Source organism: Ursus arctos, chromosome X (genome assembly GCF_023065955.2).
Source record: "Ursus arctos isolate Adak ecotype North America chromosome X, UrsArc2.0, whole genome shotgun sequence".
NCBI lineage: Eukaryota > Metazoa > Chordata > Mammalia > Carnivora > Ursidae > Ursus > Ursus arctos.
In genome coordinates this window covers 36,389,325-36,406,281 of record NC_079873.1, presented here as the reverse complement: position 1 = coordinate 36,406,281, position 16,957 = coordinate 36,389,325, and the positions used below count along the sequence as shown (strand labels likewise).

Below are 16,957 nucleotides of genomic sequence, written 5' to 3'. Positions count from 1 at the left end.
AAAAAAATAAGTAAGCTATGGAATACTTCATCTTCTGAGAGAGAAGGAAAGAAAGAAGTGATTCCATTTAATTCCACTTGAAGAGGAGTTGAGGTCATATGCCAAAGGTAGGGATGAGAGTCAGGACTGGAGAAGAATGGAGTTTGAAATGAGCTAACTTCTGAGGACTGTTGGAATTATAGGGCTCAGGGGACAGTGAAGTTAAGGTGTTAAACATTCATTTGGATAATCTTCTTAGCTGATTTTAGTGATAAACTCATCAGCATGAGAGACCCGGAGACCCACAAACTGTAGATACAGATGGGAGGAAGCTAATACGAAACAAGATGTGTTTCAACAGGGAAGGGATTATCAAGCAAGAGTGGAAGAAAATAGAAAGGAATAAGTGTTTCGTTGATAGCTCTTTGCTGTGAGAGATGAGACTTATCAGGGAGTTCTGCGCTTGGGGGCTGTGATTTTTAGTTAAGGGGTATTAGACAAAAATAGAAGGATGCAGTGGAATTTTATCCAAGGTGGCACAGGATAAGGGAATGGTAGAGAGTCCTGCAACAGGTGAGTGGAGCTTCGGATGAACAGATGAAGCGGATGGCATAAAAGCAGAAGTGGAGCTGGAGGGGAGGGTAGTAGGGAGCATGGGGTAACTGGGTGACGGGCATTAAGCAGGGCACGTGATGTAATGAGCTCTGGGTGTTCTCTAAGACTAATGAATCACTTACCTCTACCTCTTAAACTAATAATACATGATATGTTAATTAATTGAATTTAAATACATTAAAAAAAATGTAGAGGAGGACGTAGTACTGGTGGTTCAAAGATGACAAAATGGGGATCTTGCCTTTGGGACAACATGGATGGACCTCGTGGGGGATTATGCTAAGTGAAATAAGTCAGACTGAGAAAATCAAATACCATAGGATTTCACTCATGTGGAATTTGAAAAAAACAAATGAATAAACAAACAAAAAGCAGAATCAGACCCATAAATATAGAGACAAACTGTTGCTTGCCAGAGTGGGTAGGGGCAACATGGGTGAAGGGGAGTGGGAGGTCCAGGCTTCCAGTTACAGGATGAATCAGTCACTGGGACCAAAGGCACAGCATACGGAATACAGATAATGGTATTGTAACAGCATTGTATGGTGACAGATGGGAGCTACACTTGCGGGGAGCACAGCAGAAGTATAGACTTGTACACTATGTTGTACACCTGAAATTAACATAGCGTTGCGTGTAAACTGTACTCAAAAAAAAAAAAAAAAAAAAAAGAAAAAAAAAAAAAAGGAAAGAAATGGGAGGCAGGGCCATAGGCGAGAGGAACATGTTAGGAACCAGCCAGTATTGAGGAAGTTGGAATTTTTTAAGCGGGATTTTTCAGTGGATCCACGTGGTCATATTCACCTTCCAATGGAAGCTTGTGATTTTTACATGGTCTTTGAATTGAGGTGTTGGGTTCTTGGGGACTGATTGTGTCTTGTGAGGTGGTCGGCTATGGCAGTAGAAACTCTTTTCAGTGAGATAACAGTGGTAAACTTTAATTTCAGCTTCCTTTAATTGTATCCTTTTCATGTTTCTCACGAACGTAGGGGAGGAAGAAACTTTTCTATTTTCTTCCATTCTGTTAATGGTCCCTGACAAGTGAAAGTGACAAAATAACGATTTACAGGAGAAGAAGATGTTATTACATATGTACCTGGAACTTCACAGAAGGGGAGTGGAAGCCCAAGGAGAGGGAGATCCAGGGTTCATATAACATTTTAACAGCGTGTGGAGAAAGGGGTTTGGGCTTTTGGGGAGGCGGAAGTGATAGGAAGTTGATTAGGAAACACTTGGTAAATATAGGTGGTTTAGGAAGATATGCCCATTCACATCCTCTGAAGTGATAAGAATGGTCTTCAGAGTGGTGAGGAGAGGATTACAAATTACAAATGGAAATTTCCTTTACAAAAGGGAAATCCAGGCCTTGTTTTTTTTTTTTTTTTTAATGAGTGTTTATTTATTTATTTATTGAGAGAGAGAGGTGGGACAGAATGAGAGGGAGAGACAGCATCTTAAGCAGGGTCTAAGCTGAGCACAGAGCCTGATGTGAGCCTTGATCTCACGACCCTGAGATCATGACCTGAGCTGAAATCAAGAGTTGGACGCTTAACCGACTGAGCCTCCCAGGTGCCCCAGTGCCCTGTTTTTGGAGCTTTTCTTGCATCTTCAGCTCAAAATAATCCTTATACCAACGTGGCATACTTTGGGGTGGCGTATTCTGGTTCCCTTCAATACAGTTCAGCAACACTCTCCAGTTACATCTTCTAGTATACCCTCGAAGTTGATTGTAACTAACATCAATTAACAACTTCTGGGTTTAGATTCCTTAAGAATTTTAGTTCCTGTAGAGGCCATACTAGTTCAGGATTAGCTCTTTTTCAAGGTTTAAGGAATTACGAATTCTGTGCAAGAAATGTTTTCAAAGTCCTGCCAGACTGAACTTGGTTTTTGAGTCCAGTCTATCGTCTCGGGACATCAGTTTTGTTCATCATACAATCTGTAGCTCCTTTATGAGTCTTTATTTAGGGACTAATTTCCAAAGTAGTTGTTTCATGTCTCTGCTTCTCGTCTGTTCTATTCCTTTTCAAGTAGCTAGGAGGACTCTGGCTGTTTTGCTAAACATATGGTTCAGTGCCTGGTATTCACTGGCTGAATCTTGGACCCAATTTATTAGTTTAATCCCCAATTCCCTGTTTTGTTTCTCAGCTCTTTTTGGTTCCCTTTCTATAAAGTGCAAATACCACTCACGCTGAGACTCTTCTGATTTAGGCTAAAACCCACAGCACAAACATTTGGAAACCTATGGCTGCTTGGGGGTCCATATGGCAACTTAAGAGAGTCCCGTTCCTGCTGCCAAATCCCTGACTGTTAAGAAAACACAACTCCATTGTTTCCAAAGCCCCGGGAGGGGGAGAGCTCATTTTTCCTTCTTCCTTTGCAAAACAGCAGGAACTGTAAATAATAATCCTCTAGATAACACAAGTAGGTAAACATTGCCGGGGTTTGTGATCTAAAGTGCTAAAAAGCCTGCCTTCTATTGTATTGTTCCTCCTATTCCTGGAGGTTCAGGATTTCTGCTGCGGGGTCGTGGTAGCCTGCCAGAGAAGAAATTATAGGGAGTAGAAAAAATATTATGTTTATACCTTAAGTGATATGGAGGACATCCGTTGCCTTTTATCATATTTCCAATCTGGGAAAACATTTCATTCCGGATAGTTCTTCCATCCTGACAAAAGATTTGAAACGCAGCTCTGGTTTATTACCATTCACGATAGGGCAACCACTTCTCATTCTTCCATTATTTTTAAGTTTTCCAGTGAGTCGGCAGTTCTCGGGTTTATGAAACATCGAGGGCAAATCCTGAGTGTTCCTCTCTTTAGGTATGAAGATCACTGTACCTAATGGGGTTTTTTTTTATTAGAAAGTAATTTTCTGATATTTACCAATGTGAAACGAGTATGATTTGTGTCACTTGGCTGATTATTGTGAATTCATTGCATATTTGGTTACTTTATGTGCGAAATCTATGGAATATTTTTCTCTAACAAATGGCATGTAATTGGCTATTTATGCCACCCTGCGTTCTCTTCATGGCAGGGAGCCTGGTCAATCAACAGATTCTCAGAATCGGCCATTTTTGTCCTCTCGGAACTTGCTGTATTCCAACGGTCTGCTTTTCCCAAACAAACGCTCCATTTACTGGAGCCTGTGTTACATTTAGTTGCATAAGTACTATAATGGATATGTAAACAAGTACAGAGAAGCACTGATAATTGTTTTTGATTTTAGGAAAATCTGGGAAAAACCATAGAAAAGGTGATAGGATTTCAACAGAGAAAAAGAGCATCCTTGAGTTGAGAGTGGGGACGGAGTTTCAAGCAGAGGAAAAAGAGGTCAGAAGATGTCTAAAGTGTCTAAATTGGTATCTGCTTATATAACTTACGTGGACATTTCAAGCTATGCTCCATTGAGTTGGATTAATTACTATAGGTGCTTCTAAAGCAGCACAGCAATTTTATTTTATATCAGTGTCTTTGGGGAGAGACAACCTTAGTTCAAGTGTCATTTCTCAGCCAGGTATCGCATGAGATATGTTTCAGTTGTTTAGCATGACAGTACTCACACGTGTGCATGCTGACAGGTGCATATACATATACAACTATGCCTTTTTCCCTTCGCATGCCCATCCGTGTCTCCGACAATGTAAGTCCACTTTTGTAAGCAGAGAAATTAATGAAGCAATTTCCCATTGTATCTTTGGATATAATACCATGGCTAGTCACTTAAACATCTCTCATTTTGTGTATCACATTTATTTTCAGATGACAGAGATGTTGACAATGTTTTCAATGATAGAGTAGCTAACTCTAGACTTTACTGGATGCCAGAGGTTTCTTGCTAGCTAATTTTAACATCCCTTCTCAGCTTGATGATGTGAGTTCAGAGAAACAACTTTACTATCTGCTGAAGATGAGAAGGCACTGGTTGTAACCAGCCTCCAAGATGGCCACCAATAATGTCGGCTTCCTAGTATTCATTCACACCTCTGGGTAGTCCCCTCCTAATACTATAGGAAGTTTATTTGGCGCAACCAGTAGACTACAGCAGAAATTGTGTCGCATTACTTCTGAGATTCGGTTATAAAAGACTATGGTTTCCATCTTGGGTTCTTCCTCTCTCTCTTGGGTCACTTACTCTCAAGAAAGCCAGTGGCTGGGTTGTGAGGACAAGCCTTAAGCCTATGGAGAGGCCCATGTGGCAAGGGACTAAGGTCTCTAGCGAATGGCCAGGGAAGAATTGAGTTCTACCAACAACCATGTGAGTGAGCTTGGAAGCAGATTCTCTAGCCTCGGATGATGCAGGTATGGCTCACAGCAGCCTCATGAGGGACTCTGAGCTACAGTTACTAACTTAGGGGCGCCCGGGTGACTCAGTCGGTTAAGCACCCAACTCTTGGTTTCTGCTCTGGTCACGATTCCAGGGTCCTGGGATTGAGCCCTGCATTGGGCTCCCTGCTCAGCGGGAGTCTGGTTCTCCCTCTCCCTCTGCCCCCACCCCCCTGCTTGTGTGTGCGTGCGTGCGTGTGCTCGCTGTCTCTCAAATAAATAAATAAAAAATCTTTACAATTACTAAGTTAAACCACTCTTGGATTCTTGATCCACCGAAACCGTGAGACAAAAAATATTTATTATTTTAAGCTGTTATATTTTGAGCGTAATTTGTTATGTGACAATAGATAACTAATACAAGACCCTTTTGAGTGCAGAAACCGCAGAGCTGACTCCACGTTTGTGTTTGAAATTGCCGGGGATGAGGGACAGGTGATCTCCTGTCACCTCAACAAGGCATGGCCTCGGAGCACCACCCTGGGCCTGGGCTCCAGATGATGGAACTACACAGTAGAAAAGAGAAGCTTCAGATGCATTGTCCATTATGGCTGGGGCCACGCTTCTGCCTGGAATGGGCAGCATCTCTGTTTTCATATTCGATTTTTTCACTTGAAATCAATAAATCTGTTATTTATCCAGCAGGCAGTTCAGTTACTAAATTTTGATTTCAACAAAACTAAGAAAACAAAAAGCAGTTCTCATGGTTAGATGTGAGGAAACTAATCATAGATTAGGACAATATCGATCCCTTAGCAGCTACGTCGCCGTTGTGAGAGGGTGATCGGGCTTGTGAATGGAGACCCTTTGGTGGGAAACAAATGGACCCAGAAGGTCACACAATTACTTGGAACCTTGGTATCTTCTTCTATAAAATTAGGTAAACAACACCTGACAGAGATTTTGTGATGATTAAATGTGATACTAGTTGGGAAAGTATTTGCCACTATTAAATATCATTTAAAAATATTTTCTAAGGTGCAGTGCATTGGCCTTAGGAGATGTATGCATTCACTGAAGAGGATTCCCGAATCCATTGAGCAGATATTCTATGAGCACCAACAGACACTGTGCTAGGATTGGGATTACATTAATGAACAAAAGAAACCTAGGGGCGCCTGGGTGGCTCAGTCAGTTAAGTGTTGGACTCTTGGTTTCAGCTCAGGTCTTGATCTCAGGGTCATGGGATGGAGCCCCTGTCAGGCTCCGCAATGAGCGCAGAGTCTGCTTGGGACTTCCTCTCCCTCTGCCCCTGCCCCCTGCCCTCTCTCTCTCTCTCTCCCTCAAATAAATAAGTACATCTTAAAAAAAAGAAACCTAGTCTTTGCTCTCAAAGAATTTACAGCCTAATGGGGGAAGTAGTAATTAACCAAATAATCTCACAAATGAAAACAAAATTCCCACTGTGGCTAATGAGGTGGTAGAGGCGTTTTGAGTACACATACTAAGGGAGATTTGACCACTTGAGGAAAATCAAAGAATGCTTCTCCAGGAGATGACACTTGAGTTGAGATCTGAATGAGGAGTAGCTGTTAATGCTGGATGTGCCTCTCCAGTTGAGGGACCAGCAGCCCCAAATGACCCATTGGTGGGAGGGAGGATGCTAAGTGGTGGGAACCAAAAAACCAGTGAGGCTGGAAGGCAAAGTGTGAATCCTTTTCCTCGTTCATGTGTCTGCCTTGGTCTGTCATTGACCCAATGGCATTTCTGCCTGTCAAGTACCTGATAGTGAGGGTAAACTTGTTTTAATTGCTTCTCCTTACATAGCAAAGACACAGTGAAGAGAAACGATGTTTGGGGGAGGAATCCCTTGAAGGATGCAAAAATGGTACATTCCCTCCATGGTTTTTGTTTTTGTTTTTGTTTTGTTTTTTTTTTTAAAGATTTTATTTATTTATTTTGACAGAGAGAGACAGCCAGCGAGAGAGTGAACACAAGCAGGGGGAGTGGGAGAGGAAGAAGCAGGCTCCCAGCAGAGAAGCCTGATGTGGGGCTCGATCCCAGGACTCTGGGATCACGCCCTGAGCCAAAGGCAGACGCTTAACGACTGTGCCACCCAGGCGCCCCCCTCCATGGTTTTTGAATCTCTTTTATCTTGTTGGATGAGCTAGGTCTGAGGACCATATTATTGGGAAGTAGGTCTTGAAAGAGCCATCTCTTTTCCTATGAACTCTGGTGCAGAGTCATTCGCCAGTATTGAAGTGCTCTATAAGAAAGATCTCTGTGAGGGCACCTGGGTGGCTCCGTCAGTTAAGCCGCTGCCTTCGGCTCAGGTCATGGGTTCTTGGGGTGGAGCTCCACATGGGGCTCTGCTTTTCCCTCCCTCTGCCACTCCCCCTGCTTGTGTTCTCTCTCTCAAATAAATAAAATCTTTTTTTTAAAAGAAAGGTCTCTGTGAAAATGATTAATTGGGAAGAACACCCACACTATTTTGTAGATGACTAATATCTTTAATAGGCAAAGAAAGTTCGGAGGTCCTTAAAGAAATTGTGTGTGTGTGTGTGTGTGTGTGTGTGTGTGTGTGTGTGTGTGTGTATCCTAAAGGAAAAACAAGTCAAGGACATGAATAGGTAATTTACAGAATATCTAATACAAATGACCAATAAACAGAGGAAGAAAAGTTCAGACTCAATAGTTGAAGAAAACGTAAGACGATAATTGCTTTTGAATTCATTAAGATTTTGAACAACGTTAATATCTATTGATGAGTGTACAGGAACATGAATATTCTCATACAGTTTTGACAAGTTTATTGAGGCACTGTGTTGGGTCCACAAGACCACTAGAGGATTTTCTGATTAGCTAGGCCTCACAGGCCTCAATATGTAGTCACACTCAAGACTATGATTAATTTAATTTTTTTATTGGAATCATTAAAGATGCAAGCTCTGATTATTGGTTTAAGTTCCTTTTCTAATGTAGTCATTTAAAGCTGTAAATTTCTATCTAATTGCTGCTTACCAAAATTATGATATATCCTCTTTTCTTCTTATTTCAGTTCTAAATAAATTATAGTATCTTTGTAGGTTTTTTTTTAACCCATGGATTATTTAGAAATGTGTTATTTAATTGCCCCATATTTGTGGAGCTCCCAAATTCCCTTACATTTTTGATTTCCTACTTAATTGTATTGTGATTGAAGGATATATTTTGTATCATCTCAGTCGTTTTAAATTTATACATACTTGTTTTATGGCCTACTATGTGGTCCTTGTGGAGATTGTTCCATGTGTGCTTGAAAATAATTTGCATTGTGCTATTGGGTTTAGTGTCATGTTGATGCTTTTTGGGTCAATTTGGTTGATAGTATTGCTCATCTTGATTTTCTTTCTAATGATTACATCAGTTATTGAGAGTGCACTATTGACATCTCCAACTGTAATTGTTGAATTGTCCATTTCTTTCTTCGATTCTGTCGGTTTTTGTTTCATGTATTTTGGGGCAGTTTTAGGTGCATATATAGTTATAATTGCTATATCTTCCCGATGAGTAGATCCTTTCTAAAATAAAAATAAAATCTCCCTTTTCGTCTCTAGTAATATTTCATCTTCTTAATGTCTGCCTCTTATTTATTTATTTATTTATTTATTTATTTATTTATTTATTTATTTTAGAGAGAAAGCATGCGAGTGGGGTGGGGGGAGCAGAGGGAGAAGGAGAAGCCGACTGCACCCAGTGCAGAGCCTGATGTGGGGCTAGATCCCAGGACCCTGAAATCATGACCTGAGCCAAAATCAGGAGCCTGACGCTTTACTCGACTGAGCCACTCAAGCGCCCCTCTACTTTGTCTGATTTTAACATCCAACTCTCTTTTAGTTATTATCTGCATTCTCTATCTTTTTCCATCTTTTTCTTTTCAACCTATTTGTCTTTACCTGTGTCTCTTGTAGATAGTACATAGTTGGATTCTCTTTTTATGTAGTCTGATAACCTTTTACTTTTTTATGGGCCATTTAACCCATTTATATTTAATGTGATTATTTATATGGTAGGATTTACAAAATTTGCCATTTTGCTTTTTGTTTACTATGAGTCATATCCTTTGGCTCCTCTCTTCCTTCATTATTTCTTTATGTTAAATGGATATTTTCTAGCTCTCATTTAATTTTTTTATTAGCGTTTCTTCTGTATTTTCTGTTATTTTCATAGTTGTTGTCCTGGATGTTATAAATAACATCTGAACTTTGAAAACAATCAGTTTGAATTAATAGCAACTTAATTTCAATAGTATGTAAAAACTTTGCTCTTACACAGTTCCCTTCTCTTTTCTTCCTTTGTATTCTTTTTTAAAAATATTTTATTTTTAAGTAATCTCTATACCAAACATGGGGCTTGAACTCACAACCCTGAGATCAAGAGTCGCATACTCTACTGACTGAGCCAGCCGGGTTACCCTCTTCCTTTGTATTTTTATTTACGTGCAAATTACATTTTAAAATTTTGCATTAACTTTATAAATACAGTTTTGTTATGATTTATGCAGTTGTCTTTCAAACTAGTTAGGGAAGAAAGGAGTAAAAAATATGTTTATACAATTAAAAAATGTATCCATTTGTGGCACCTGGATGGCTCAGTCACTTAAGAGTTGTACTCTTGGTTTTGGCTTAGGTCGTGATCTCAGGGTCCTGAGACTGAGTCTGCTTTGGACTCTGCACTCAGCACAGAGTCTGCTTGTCCCTCTCTCTCCCATTCTGCTCCTTCCCCTGCTCTCTCTTGCTCTCAAATGAATAAAATCTTAAAAAAATTTTCCCCTTTTAATTATTTTCAGTCATCTTTTTCCTTTGTGTGGATCCAAATTATTACTTGGTTTTTTTTTTTTTTTTAATCCCTTCAGCTGGAATTTCTCTCTTTCATATTTCTTATAGGGCAGGTATACTGGTGACAAATTCTCTGTCTTTGTTTCTCTGGGGATATTTTTATTTATTTTTACTTTTGAAGGATACTTTTGCCGAATATATGTCTTGTTTCGTAGTCTTATTTTAGCACGTGGAATATGTCATCCAACTATGTTCTGGCCTTCATGGTTTCTGACTGCATCACCCATTAATCTCATTTAGGATTCCTTTTGTGAAGAGTTTTTCTCTCACTGTTTTTAATATTTTCTCATTGCTTTTGACTTTTAACATTATTAGTGCAGTGTGTGTACTTGTATATTTTTTCGTTTTTCCTGCTTTGGAGTTTGATGGGCTCATGGATATGTAAATTAACGTTCTTCATCAAAATTGGGACATTTTTATTTTTATTTTTTAAATTTAAATTTATTTTTTCAAATGCTTTTTTCCCCCCTGCCTTTTCTTCTTTATTTTCTTACGCTGGGACCCCCATTATGTGTATGTTGGCAAGCTTCGGAGTATCACCCAGCTTTCTGAGATTCTGTTCATTTTTCTTCATTCTGTATTTCTTTCTGTTCCTCAGGCTGGATCATTTTCATTGACCTCTTTTCAAGTTTGTTTTGTCTATTGCTCCTGTAGTGAATTTTTAATTTCAGTTATTATTACAATTTAAATCCCCAGCATTTTTTTGGTGGTGGTGGTGGTGGTGGTGGTGGTGGTTCTTCTTCTTCTTCTTCTTTTTTGGTTCTACTTTTATTTTGCTCCGTTGATATTCTCTATTTGGTAAGACATGGTTGGCATACTTTTATTCTTGAATCCTAGTTTCCTTTATTTCTTTGAACATATTTTATGTGGCTTATTTAAAGTTTTGTCTAATTTAAAATCTCAGCCCCCAACAGGCATTTTCTGTTGCTTGCTCTTTTCCTGTGTGGGGTCCATAATTTCCTGGTATGTTGCACATTTCATAATTCTCTTTAAGCTGGACGTTTCAATAACATATTGTGGCAACTTTGGAGTTCAAGCTCCCCATGACACTTTGGATTTGTTGTTGTCTCTGTGGTTAATTTTTCTGGTTCCTGCTTGTTTGCTCAATTCCTTTCCTGGAGTATTTATATAGATTTCATATTTCCTGCTGTGTGTGGTGACTGAGTCCTCTTCTCACTTAAAATTTAAAAAAAAATTAAGCCTGGCTTCTTATGGATCACCTCTGGAGCAGTACGGTTTAGTGGTCAGACAATGATCGGTTGTAGTGTTCCTTAAATATACTGAGAGAAGTACGCCTCTCATCTTTTGTCAGGTGGATCTCTGGTTATAGGTATCCCTTCAAATATCAGGCAGTTTCAAAGTCAGTCTAAACTTTCACTTTCTGTTTGCACAGGGCCTCAAGTTCAACCAAAAGTGAGTGACTTGGGCTCTCTCCTTTCTTGTTTTTTTCCCCTAAGCATAAGCACCCTCCTGCATGTGCACACAGCCTTCTAGGGCCCCAGAAATATCTTAAAGCTTTTCAAAGTCTCTTATGGCTGCCTACACCCCCAGGTCTATCTTTGATATTTTTGACCAGGCTCTTGTTTTCCCCAACTTGAGTCACAGTCTTGGACAGCTGTGATGTTAATTCCAGCTGATTGCTATTGTTTTCAGTCACACCCCGGGGAGAGGGTTTGTCTCACAAAGCTGAGCTCTGAGTTAGCTCAAGTAGCAACAATTCCCAGGAATTGGAGCTTTTACAGAGAGTTGTGGTCAAAATATTGACCGTGCTCTGGGGATAGGCTTTTAACAGAGCTCCAAAGGAGGTCACGTGTCTCTGTTGGCCAGAACACCATCAGCGTTTTATGGCAACCATGCCAGTGAGTTGGGGGGGCGGGCATGGGAGAAGACTCAAATGGAAGTGACATAGACCCCATGGTTCTTACAAAGACACAGTCATTTTTCTTGAAAAACTCTTTTCTGTGTGTCCTGTGCCTTTGGTAAATTTTCAGAGTTAATAAATGGTTGCTTTGGATTTCTTAGGCAGTGTTTCCTGTATTTTAATGGGGGTGAACTTTTACCAAGGTCCTCACTCTGCCACTTTGGAAGTCGACTCAATTCCTCACACATTTTTAAATAAGTGGAAATTGGTATTACTTTTCCAGAGGGCAGATTATGAATTTTAATATAAATTACATTAAGAAGTTGATGCCTTTTTTACCTAGGTGGTTCTTATTGAGTAGCTGATCAGAAGGAAATATTCAGAATTCCACAAAATGATTTTGTACAGTATTATTCATAGTAGAGAAAAGATATGCATATATATCCAGCCATATATGTTTGGTTAAGTAAATTTTTATGTGATTTTCAATGACTACATAATATTTCACACGTAAATATACTGTAAGTGAATATACAGCGTGAGGAAGTTTTAAAAGTATGCTAATAAATGATTAACAGATGAGCCCAATCTTGTTCTATCATAGATTGCAATTCATATTATAAATTATATATGTGTATTATACACATGTTACATATATTTCGTAACACACAAACATATATGCAGATGCAACCATACATGTGGATATAATATACACTGTAGTATTAAAAGTGGTTATCTCTGCATGTTGGATAATTTTTATTTTTTTTAACTCTTATGTATTTTAAACATTTTTGAAATCAACACATTTCTTTTGCAACCTGAGGAAAAAATCAGGCATGTGTTAAGTCTAATTTGATAAATTATTTGTAAGTTGTAGTTATATCTGTTGGGATGAGGTGGCCTATTTACATGAGGGTTCTACTTTTGAGGAAATTTAATAGCATTATTCCTGACAAACTAGTCCTTTTAATCTGTTTAACATGGGTAATTATATAAAGGGCCAAGTTTCCCTTCTAATCTTGACTTCTAGAAAGCTTAGAGCCAAATTTGTTGTGTATCCTTAACAACTGAAAGGATTTTCATGGTAATGCATTTTTTGCCTTTTTCTTAGCACCACGTTATAGCCCTTCTAATTTTCTTTTTTGACTTGTATTTTCAACTTATTGTGTTTTCTTATACCTGGTATGTCCTTCTAAAGCATCTTCAATCCCGTTTAGAACAGTGAAACCAGGGGACGCCTGGGTGGCTCAGTTGATTAAGTGTCTGCCTTCAGCTCTCGTCATGATCCGGGGTCCCATGTCCATCTCCCTACTCAGCGGGGAGTCTGCTTCTCCCTCTGCCCCTCCCTCTGCTTGTGCTGTCTCTCAAATAAATAAATATAATCTTTAATAAAAAGGAACAGTAAAACCATGGAGGCGTGAATATGTCTGTATACGCACACAGATACACACATGTTAAAGGTGAGCACAACATAACTCGTCGTCTTTGAGATTTTTAAATATTTATCTATGAAATCATCCATTGTTCATGCGGTGCATGTATTCCTTATATGGTGTATTTGTTCTACAATTCGTTGGCAGTTTTAGCACACAAAGCTCTTTTTCCTGTCCAGTTTCTCTCTAGGTGCACTTCTTCCTTCCGTTTTGTCTGTCACCGCCATTATTTCAATCACTGTTTTACAGAGTCCTGCTGTGGTTGGTAACTTAGTGCCCTGGAAAAAGCTCTGGGATTGACAGAATTTTGGAGTTTGTGTCAAGGCTATCACAATTACTGGTCATGTAGCTTCAAGTAAGTCATTGAAACAATCTGAACCACCGCATTTGTGAAATACAATGATAATACTCTCCATCGTGACTACCTTAATATAGTTTTTAGGATCAATTGACATCAGCAGTGTGGAATGTTTTTGTCACACCCACATATGGTGTACAAATGGTGGACAAAGGAGTCTACCAACGTCTGAATTTGCCAAGCTGATCGCCTTAGCTTGGGGCTACATCTGCCCAAAGAGTGTGACAGTTTCTAATCTGTACAAGGTCTCCATAGGGACTAGTTGCATTTCTAAAAGATGATCTTCATAAATTGCAAATATATTACCCAAATGTATTTCTCTATATAAAAAATTCTGTAGGGGCGCCTGGGTGGCTCAGTCGGTTAAGCGTCTGCCTTCAGCTCAGGTCATGATCCCAGGGTCCTGGGATCGAGCCCCACATCAGGCTCCTTGCTCAGTGGGGAGTCTACTCCTCCCTCTCCCTTTGCCCTACCCCCCTGCTTGTGCTCTCTCTCTCTCTCTTACTCACTTTCTCTCTCTCAAATAAATACATAAAATCCTTTAAGAAAAATTTTGTAGACTACGTTCCTGAAAATCCTGATGGGTTAGCTACTTGTTTTTCTTTTTAGGAAGTCACCAGTTCCGAGATTGCGTGCATTCACAAGAGCCAGTTTTTCCCGGAACTATATGATTATTTAGAATAATAGCAATCATTAGCATTGGGAGTTTTGCAAAAAACAATGGTGTAGCATTTGCATCAGAACGAGTCTACTAGGGAAGGTTTTGCTCTCCTTTGTGCCTCCCTTGCCACTGTGTCTAACACATTCTGTGAGATCAGCATGGAGAGGCTGTACTTCAACATGTGAGGGTCAGCTTATTATTAGCCTGGTGTTCTGGATGCTGAGATGTGCTGTCCAAATTTCCTCTTCAGGTCTGAAGCACTTATTTCCCTGGAGTGTAGGTTGCTGGCAGTTCAGAGCTGAGTCTGTTCCCAGGAATTGCCCTTGGCTGAAATGGCTGTGTTTGCCTTTGCAAGGGGCACCCAGCATTCAATAACCAGGTGATGTAGGCTACAAGGCTGATCCCCTTGCTTCAGTTTGGGACATCTCTGGGGGTCACCCCAGCTTCCAAGCTCTCCATGAAGCCGACTGGTCTCTTTTGCAATTATATTATTGTTCCCTTTCTCCCATTCTCCTTTATACGTGTTGTTCACAAGAGCAGTCCCTCGAAAAGCTGTGCACAAATCTTCATCTCTGCGTCGATTTCCCAGGGAACCCAACCTCTCTACCTACAAAACCTTTAGAAATCCCTGAGATGAGTCTTTAGGTATGGAAGCTAGTTGTCTTGTCAACATTCGTATCTCTCCTTCTTTCCCAGAAAGTGAACTTCAGTTTAGCCCGTCAGTGGGCCTAGACTACATTCCAAACTGTATTTCCCAGACTTCTTTGCAGTCAGGAGTGCCATGCGATACAGCCCTGGCCGATGAGCTGTAAGAAGGAGCGTGAAGGAGCCACGTAGCTGATATCCATCCTTCCGCCCTTCGCCCTCTCTCTTCTTTCTTTCTGAAAAGTATTTTTTTATTATATTCAGTTAGCCAGCATACAGTACATCATTAGTTTTTGGTGTAGTGTTCAACGATTCATTAGTTGCATATAACACCCCGGGCTTATCACAACACGTGCCTTCCTTGAAAAGTATTTTTCATGCTGGGAGGGGACCTGAGGGAAAACCTGACAGATTTTGGAACCTGAGCTCTAACATCCTTCAGTTCCTGAGCCCGTGTCAGCCACGACTTAAGTTAGGGCTTCCATAAATCGCGAGAAAGGAAGTGCATCTTGTTTAAGTTCTTGTTGTTTGGATTTTGTTATATTCAGCCAAACTCAATCCCTGTCTAGTAGAGGTGGGGGGAGAGTACTTTTAGGCTCTGGATTCAGATGAGAGGTGGTTTGGAGTTTAGATTCTAAGTTGGAGTTAGATGATCTTGACCTTGAGTCTTAGGTCACGCACACATTTCAGCCTCGTCTTTTATTTGTAAGCTACGAGAATATTACTTATGACCCTTGCTTCTTAATGAGGATTAGATGAATGAGTAGGTATAAAAGTGTCTAGCTACCATGCCTGACATAACATAATATTAATATGCTAATTAAATGTTAGTATTAATACAAGTTTGCTTCTTTTACATGGATCCCCAGCGCCTTGTGGCTACCATGTTTATTATCGTAGACGGGAGCATATCAGATGGGTGTGCTGTGTCCAAGGAATCCTGATAGGGCCCTCTCTCAGCTTGTCACCAGCCACCCAGGATAGGGATCCATTCTTTCCTGGCCTAGCATTTCATGAAGCCATGCTACATGGCGTGATACGACAAAGGAGGAAAGGAGAGTGAGGAAGTGTTGCAGGGCGGTTCTCTGGAAAGAACGTGACACAGAATTTAAGCACAGACGATGTTTATTCAGGAGGGTCTTTATATTCAGTGCTTGTGGAAGGTGAAGGGAAGGAAGCCAGATTAGGCAGGTGGAGACGTCTAGCTGTGGTGCAGGCCCCGTGACCCCCTCTAGTGACCCCGCAGACAGTAGTGGAATGAGGAAAGCCCTTCAGAGTTTTTTGCCAGGTTGGGCCCACATGGCCTGGCCTGTTATTTTTTTATTTTTTAAAGATTTTATTTATTTATTTGAGAGAGAGAGAGGCAGCGAGAGAGCGAACACCAGCAGGGGGAGTGGGAGAGGGAGAAGCAGGCTTCCAGCAGAGCAGGGAGCCCGATGCGGGGCTCAATCCCAAATCGCTGGGATCATGACCTGAGCCGAAGGCAGCCGCTTAACGACGGAGCCACGCAGGCGCCCTGGCCTGGCTTGTTATGCTCTCACATGGTTAAGACATTGGGTGTAGAACACCCAGGGGAGGGGTGAGGCCTTGGCCAGGCTGCTCTCTGCGGCTGAGGCAGATCGTGAAGAGGCTGCCAGCTGGAGGCTGTCTCTCTGCGGAGGCCCAACAGCTGGAGCAGCACAGCTTTCGCTGAGGAGGGATCTGCTTAGAGGCTCGTCTTGGTGTTGACTGTAGATGGGAAGAAGGAACACAGGAGCAGGAAATCACAGTGCTGGCACTGCAGTATAAACTAAGAAAAACACTTTCTGGTCCTTCAGAGGCCATGGCAACTCTAGTTCCTGGCTAGAGGACGTTTTTGTGCTGTTCTTTGAAAGGAAATGACTAGAAATTAAGATTACTCTACACCGCTCCTTTTCTCCTTTTGAAAAACTCACAATCTCGGCCTCGTTGCTTCCCCGAACCCCAAGAACTGGATTGTGCCCCTCGCTTTGGAGATAAGAGATCTGTGTTACCCTATGTCAACGGTCTCACTGTTTACAATGAAACGGCATTTCATTTAAGCCAAATTATTTCTTGATTTTATTGGTCTAAAATTAGCCCATGCATAAGCAAAACACATGGCACTTAATCACTGAAAAAGCAGTTTACATACATGACCTCACATAATCCGTGCAGCCCTTTTTGGAAGCTTGGAGTGTTCAGCTTCTTTTTCCTCCCGACTGCTGGCTCTGTCGAATCTCTGGCCGAATTCATTAGTTGC

The 16,957-nt window shown here is 40.7% G+C and overlaps 1 long non-coding RNA gene across 1 annotated transcript in view; it reads left to right on the top strand.

The window, feature by feature from the left end:
* LOC123001826 (uncharacterized) overlaps nucleotides 1-6,754 on the top strand; it is a 186,753-nt gene extending 179,999 nt beyond the window's left edge. The window contains exon 5 of the long non-coding RNA XR_008958904.1: nucleotides 3,826-6,754. This is a non-coding gene — a long non-coding RNA (uncharacterized LOC123001826). The remainder of the gene's footprint in view (nucleotides 1-3,825) is intronic.
* The last annotated feature ends 10,203 nt before the right edge of the window (nucleotides 6,755-16,957 follow it).